This window comes from Cupressus sempervirens, chromosome 1 (assembly GCF_028749045.1).
Source record: "Cupressus sempervirens isolate cs-2001-9-10 chromosome 1, ASM2874904v1, whole genome shotgun sequence".
Classification (NCBI taxonomy): Eukaryota; Viridiplantae; Streptophyta; class Pinopsida; order Cupressales; family Cupressaceae; genus Cupressus; species Cupressus sempervirens.
In genome coordinates, this window is record NC_143118.1 from 607,584,771 (window position 1) to 607,592,610 (window position 7,840).

Below are 7,840 nucleotides of genomic sequence, written 5' to 3' on the forward strand. Positions count from 1 at the left end.
GCGAGCCTCTCCTGTGCCTCCCTCATTGATTCAACACCGCTGTCAGGGTAGATGGAAATGTCAAATTTTGAAATGGTTGACGTTGACATTGAATCAATTAGAGGGGCATGAAGTCCACCCTCGAGGGTGCTATTCTTGGACTCTCCTTTAGATCATGTTTTCTTGTCACTCAGCTGGCGCAATTTAGGAAAAAGGTTTGGCAGCGGTTGCCAGCCCTCACCGCGTCTACTTGGTGATTTTAAAACTCGGTCTAAAATGGGAGCCCTCGTCTAGCACCTCCGTCCGGTGTTGCTCGGGTATTGCACAAATTTTTTCCATCGGCGCGAATCCCCCAACGAATGCCTACACACTTGGACCCTCTCTTAGATCACCTTCTTCAATCACTCGACCGACACAATTACGGAAGAGACTTGGCAGCGGTTTCCATTCTACACCGCGTCTATTCTGCAATTTCGAAGTTGATCTAATGGCAAGCCCTTGTCTATAGCCATGAGGTGGGTGCTTGGTGCTCTAGCAAAATTTTTTATGAGCCTATCGCAGCTACAATGGGAGAGGTGGTTTCCGCGAGCCTCTCTCATGCCCAGCTCATTGATTCAACGTCGATGTCAGGGCAGATGGATATGTCAGATTTTGAAAGGGTGGACGCCGACATTGAATCAATTAGAAGGGCATGAAGCCCACCTTCGAGGGTGCTATTCCTGGACTCTCCTTTAGATCATGTTTTCTTGTCACTCAGCTGGTGCAATTTCGGAAAAAGGTTTGGCAGCAGTTGCCAGCCCTCACCGCGTCTTCTTGGTGATTTTAAAACTCGATCTAAAATGGGAGCCCTCATCTAGCACCTCCGTCCGGTTTTGCTCGGGTATTGCATAAATTTTTGCCATCGACGTGATTACCCCAACGAATGCCTATGCTTGGACCCTTTCTTAGATCACCTTTTTCAATCACTCGACCGACGCAATTACGGAAGAGACTTGGCAGCGGTTGCCATTCTACACCGCGTCTGTTCTGCGATTTTGAAGTGTATCTAATGGCGAACCCTTGTCTCTAGCCATGAGGTGGGTGCTTGGCACTCAAGAAAAAATTTTTTGCGTGCCTATCGCGGCTACAATGGGAGAGGTGGTTTCTGCGAGCCTCTCCCGTGCCCCCCTCATTGATTCAATGCCGCTGTAAGGGCGGATGGATATGTCAGATTTTGAAATGGTGGACGCCGACATTGAATCAATTAGAGGGGCATGAAGCCCACCCTCATGGGTGCAATACCTGGACTCTCCTTTAGATCATGTTTTCTTGTCACTTAGGTGGCGCAATTTCAGAAAAAGGTTTGGCAGCGGTTGCCAGCCCTCACCGCGTCTACTTGGTCTTGCTCGGGTATTGCATAAATTTATGCCATCGGCGCAAATCCCCCCAACGAATGCCTACACTTGGACCCTCTCTTAGATCCCCTTCTTCGATCACTCGACCGACGCAATTACGGAAGAGACTTGGCAGCGGTTGCCATTCTACACCGCGTCTATTTTGCGATTTTGAAGTTGAAATAATGGCGACCCCTTGTCTATAGCCATGAGGTGGGTGCTTTGGCACTCTAGAAAATTTTTTTTAATGCCTATCACGGCTACAATGGGAGAGGTGGTTGCCGTGAGCCTCTGCCGTGCCCCCCTCATTGATTCAATGCCGCTGTCAGGGCGGATGGATATGTCAGATTTTGAAATGGTGGACGCTGGCATTGAATCAATTAGAGGGGCATGAAGCCCACCCTCGAGGGTGCTATTCCTGGACTCTCCCTCAGATCATGTCACTCAGCTGGCACAATTTCAAAAAAAGGTTTGGCAGCGGTTGCCAGACCTCACCGCGTCTACTTGGTGATTTTGAAACTTGATCTAAAACAGGAGCTCTCGTCTAGCACCTCCGTCCAGTGTTGCTCGGGTATTGCATAAATTTATGCCATTGGTGCGAATCCGCCAATGAATTCCTACGCTTGGACCCTCTCTTAGATTGCCTTCTTCGATCACTCGACCGACGCAATTATGGAAGAGACATGGCAGCGGATGCCATTCTACACCACGTCTGTTCTGCGATTTCAAAGTTGATCTAATGGCGAGCCCTTGTCTGTAGCCATGAGGTGGGTGCTTGGCACTCTAGAAAAATTTTTTGCGAGCCTCTCGCAGCTACAATGGGAGAGGTGGTTGCTGCGAGCCTCTCCCGTGCCCCCCTCATTGATTCAATGCCGCTGTCAGGGTGGATGGATATGTCAGATTTTGAAACGGTGGAGGCTAACGTTGAATCAATTAGAGGGGCATGAAGCCCACCCTCATGGGTGCTATACCTAGACTCTCCTTTAGATCATGTTTTCTTGTCACTCAGCTGGCGCAATTTCAGAAAAAGGTTTGGCAGCGGTTGCTAGCCCTCACTGCATCTACTTGGTGATTTTGAAACTCGATCTAAAATGGGAGCCCTCGTCTAGCACCTCCATCCAGTGTTCCTTGGGTATTGCATAAATTTATGCCATCAACACGAATCCCCCAACGAATGCCTTCACTTGGACCCTCTCTTAGATCGCCTTCTTTGATCACTCGACCGACACAATTACGGAAGAGACTTGGCAGCGGTTGCCATTCTACACCACGTCTGTTCTACGATTTCGAAGTTGATCTAATGGTGAGCCCTTGTCTATAGCCATGATGTGGGTGCTTGGTGGTCTAGAAAATTTTTTTGCATGCCTATCGTGGCTACAATGGGAGAGGTTGTTGCCGTGAGCCTCTCCCTTGCCCCCCTCATTGATTCAACGCCGCTGTCAGGGCGGATGGATATGTCAGATTTTGAAATGGTGGACGCCGACGTTGAATCAATTAGAGAGGCATGAAGCCCACCCTTGAGGGTGCTATTCCTGGACTCTCCTTTAGATCATGTTTTCTTGTCACTCAGCTCGCGCAATTTTGAAGAAAGGTTTGGCAGTGCTTGCCAGCCCTCACCACGTCTACTTGTTGATTTTAAAACTTGATCTAAAATGGGGGCCCTCGTCTAGCACCTCCGTCTGGTGTTGCTCGGGTATTGCATAAATTTATGCCATCAGCATGAATCCCCCCAGCGAATGCCTATGCTTGGACCCTCCCTTAGATCACCTTCTTCGATCACTCGACCGATGCAATTATGGAAGAGACTTGGCAGTGGTTGCCATTCTACTCCACGTCTGTTCTGCGATTTCGAAGTTGATCTAATGGCGAGCCCTTGTCTATAGCCATGAGGTGGGTGCTTGGTGCTCTAGCAAAAATTTTTGCGTGCCTATCGTGGCTACAATGGGGGAGGTGGTTGCTGTGAGCCTCTCCCGTGCCCCCCTCATTGATTCAACGCTGCTGTCATGGTAGATGGATATGTCAGATTTTGAAATGGTGGACCCTGACGTTGAATCAATTAGAGGGGCGTGAAGCCCACCCTCGAGGGTGCTATTCCTAGACTCTCCTTTGGATCATGATTTCTAGTCACTCAGCTGGCGCAATTTCGGAAAAAGGTTTGGCAGCGGTTGCCAGCCCTCACTGCGTCTTCTTCGTGATTTTAAAACTCGATCTAAAATGGGAGCCCTCGTCTAGCACCTCTATGCCAACTTGATCGGAACAACATTGGGAAATGGTTCGACAGCGGTTGTCATTCCAATGTGTCATCGGGGGATGCCTTGGAAAGTGGCCTTTCAACGGCGAGCTCATGTCTAGCACTTGGATTGTGTGTCGCGTCATAAGTGAATGGGGAGATCTCTCTGTGAATGGTGGCATGGTGATTGCAAGAGAAAATTGACTTAGTCGGAGCATTGGCCTCGGGCCATTATGATGGCCTTGCAATTTATCTTTAATTGCAACCTATGTTTGCGCAGTAGCAGAGTTTTCATGTAAGATGGGCCTTGTTCTTGAGAGTTCCAGGAGATGACCTCTAGAACTTTTGGATTGGGCCCCTTCAAGGTGAAATTCATCCAGCTGATCGGATGAAGCTTGATGTGCTTGTATCTATTTCGAGATGGTAATGATGGTCATTAATCTGTGGCGGTGAGTATTATCCCATTCGGTAATCGCAATGGTGAAGCTGGTGGGAAGTACTTGTCACTTTGTTTTGTGGGATATACCCTATATGTAGGTGTCTGCATGGCTTGCAACACACTGCACATTTGGTGTTCGATTCTAAGATGCGCTTGTTGTTGAGTGTGTATGGAGTTGTATCTTTTAGCCAAGGGCTCTGTCTCATTGGCACATTCTATCATTGCATTTTTATCCTACCCAGACGGCAAGAAGGAAAGAGATGGTTGCACGGGTGCATTGCTCGACATCCCTAATTTCATCAAGGGTCCACTCTCCACCCTAAGTTTTAGCTGATCGGTAGAGCCTTGGGATTGAGAGGGGGGCCAGCGAAAGTTTTGGTTGCCGCATAATTTATTCACTAGTGCATTGTCGGTGCGTGCTCGCCTCTTCACTATCTCATCCTACAGAAGTGCATGGTACTATCGTGACATCCTTTGTGGTCCGGGCCAGTAGAAGCGTAGAGTATTACCGATAATTTTTGTTTGGATGCGGAAACTCTCCATGCCCTATCCTGCCCAAACGGCTATGGCTCATGGGTTCTGCAGGAGATTCTCTTCTTTAGCTCCCCACTAAAGAGAGCGTTCAGTGTTTGCATTGTGTGGACAAAAAGCCGAAGGCATTTCATCTCTCTCTTCAGATGTGAAATTTTGGGAGGGCTTGCCGAAGTATGGCCATTTGTACGGGGTGCACCAAAAAGCATGTAGGGGGCATATGCCTAGGACATGGATGTCTCTGAGTATCCTTACTCGGTCGCATGCATGGTGTACATCTTTGCATTATGACCCTACTGCGAGCATTTGTGATTTGAGCATTTTGGGGGAATGGGTTTCATACATGATGTTATTCTCAATCTCCTGCGAACCAGAGTGCTTGTCTTTGCAATGCTCCGACAAGTGCAGGCCCAACGTGTCTGTCTAGGGGAAGAAATCGCACGAATGCTTTTTGCCGAGATGTGGGTGCTCGCGGGTGGTTCCCTCGCAGTTCCAGTTCTTCGGTATGTGCATGTGCATGAGATTGAAGCTTGTCCGACAATGCTAGTGTGAGTGTTCAGCCGTAGGAACTTTTTTGTACCTGCGTTGGCAGATCACGTGTCACGGGGAATGGTTAGCGAGGCTGTGCTGGGAAAGGAGATATTTGCCAGAGGTTAGACATGTCCGTGTATGCGGGTGGGCTCTCATCACCTATAAATGTGCGGAGGGGGTGTTGTTATACATGATGCCCTTGAGCGTCCTTATAATTGAGGTGGTCGTGTGTACAGTGATGCCCCCGCCAATCGCATAACCAGCCATGTTTTCGACTCGCACGACCCTTCACCCTTCAGCACGGTGGTCTCTGTTGGCACTTTGGCAACCAGCTCTTCATCATGGGAAAATGTTTGTTGCGATCGAGAAGGATTTTGTCTATGCAGGTGCACCTCAACAGGTGTGTAGGAGGCATATGCCTGGGAAATGGATGTCTCTGAGTGGCCTTACAATTGAGGTGGCTACGTGTGCGGTGCATCTCGTACAGACTCGAGGCTTCTTTCCGAGTAGTGGCGATAGCGAGTTCGAGGGTAAAGGGTTCCGTACGGGATGTTCTTCCCAGGTGCCTGTGAATCGAGGCTCCCTGTTTGGCCCTCTCCGATCGACGATGGGACACTTTCCTCTTGTGTGAAAGCTTTGAGCGTTGCGAGTCTTGCATGTGCTGTGAACGTCATTCTTGTTGCTTGTGTGACAGATTATGTCTGGATGCATGACGGAGTTAATGCAAATTTTGGTTTCCCATCGCGGTGGGCATCCCTTGGTTGTAGCAGGTCTTGGGGGTCCCCTCATTGTTAGAAGCTACCTGGTCGATCCTGCCAGTAGTCATATGCTTGTCTCAAAGATTAAGCCATGCATGTCTAAGTATGAACTATTTCAGACTGTGAAACTGTGGATGGCTCATTAAATCAGTTATAGTTTCTTTGATGGTACTTTGCTACTCAGATAACCATAGTAATTCTAGAGTTAATATGTGCACCAAATCTTGACTCTTGAAAGGGATGCATTTATTAGATAAAAGGACGGTACGGGCTCGCCCGCTATTTCGGTGATTCATGATAACTCGACGGATCGCACGGCCTTTGTGCTGGCGACGCTTCATTCAAATTTCTGCCCTATCAACTTTTGATGGTAGGATAGAGGCCTACCATGGTGGTGATGGGTGACGGAGAATTAGGGTTCGATTTCGGAGAGGGAGCCTAAGAAATGGCTACCACATCAAAGGAAGGCAGCAGGCGCACAAATTACCCAATCCTGACACGGGGAGGTAGTGACAATAAATAACAATACTGGGCTCATCGAGTCTAGTAATTGGAATGAGTACAATCTAAATCCTTTAAGGAGGATCCATTGGAGGGCAAGTTTGGTGCCAACAGCCATGGTAATTCTAGCTCCAATAGCGTATATTTAAGTTCTTGCAGTTAAAAAGCTCGTAGTTGGACCTTGGGTCGTCACGGTCGGTCCACCTTCTGGGTGTGCACTAGCCCTCACGTGCCTTCTGCCGGCGGCGTGTTCCTGGCCTTAATTGGCTGGGTCACGGTTCCAGTGCCATTACTTTGAAAAAATTAGAGTGCTCAAAGCAAGCCTACGCTCTAAATACATTAGCATGGAATAACGTAATAGGAGTCTGGTCATGTTCCGTTGGCCTTCAGGACCAGAGTAATGATTAATAGGGACTGTCGGAGGCATTCGTATTTCATTGTCAGAGGTGAAATTCTTGGATTTATGGAAGACGAACCACTACGAAAGCATTTGCCAAGGATTTTTTCATTAATCAAGAATGAAAGTTGGGGGCTCGAAGATGATCGGATACCGTCCTAGTCTCAACCATAAACGATGCCAACCAGGGATCGGCGGATTTTTCTCTAAGGACTCCGCCAGCACCTTCTGAGAAATTAGAGTGTTTGGGTTCTGAGGGGAGTATGGTCGCAAGGCTGAAACTTAAAGGAATTGATGGAAGTGCACCACTAGGAGTGGAGCCTGTAGCTTAATTTGACTCAACACGAGGAAACTTACCAGGTTCAGACATAGTAAGGATTGACAGATTGTGAGCTCTTTCTTGATTCTATGGATGATGGTGCATGGTCGTTCTTAGTTGGTGGAGCGATTTGTCTAGTTAATTCCATTAACGAATGAGACCTCAGCTTGCTAACTAGCTATGTGGAGGTTCCCCTTTGCGGCCAGCTTCTTAGAGGGACTATGGCCTCCTAGGCCATGGAAGTTTGAGGCAATAACAGGTCTGTGATGCCCTTAGATGTTCTGGGCAGCACAAGGTTACCGTAGGTGAACCTGCGGTAGGATCATTGTCGATTTGAGACCCTGAATCGTGTAGGGGATGGAGCTGGCCTCCTCCCCACCCCCGAAATCTCAGCAATGTGCAGACACTCAACCCTATAGCGATGTGCTGGAGGGCCAACCTACGAGTCCAGTGCCGTCGAGGTCGAGGGTCACATCGAATGCCCGTGATCGAAAGCGTGGATTCCCCGCGGGGTGAAGAAGAGACTCGGATGCAATCTGGATTAGGATCGGTGCCTTCGAACGATGTCCATGTTAGAGCGAGAGGTCTCTGATCAGTTGCAGTTCAGAGGGGGTCTGGGCCTCATCCCCTGTTGAGATTTCACGGTCCGATCGCGTGCGCGATGCTGTGCCAGGGATCTGTCGTTTCGACGGCGGCAAGTCGGGACTGTCGCAACCCCCCGTTGCCTTGCCTAGGTGTGTTGACTCATTGCTTGGAGAGGGTGAGAGCCTCGAAAGGGGGCG

The 7,840-nt window shown here is 48.9% G+C and overlaps 2 pseudogenes; both read left to right on the forward strand.

Annotated features, from left to right (window-relative positions):
- The first annotated feature begins 5,885 nt into the window (after positions 1-5,885).
- LOC149579022 (18S ribosomal RNA) lies at positions 5,886-6,994 on the forward strand (annotated as a pseudogene).
- Positions 6,995-7,700: 706 nt separating this feature from the next.
- LOC149579023 (25S ribosomal RNA) overlaps positions 7,701-7,840 on the forward strand; it is a 3,077-nt pseudogene continuing 2,937 nt past the window's right edge.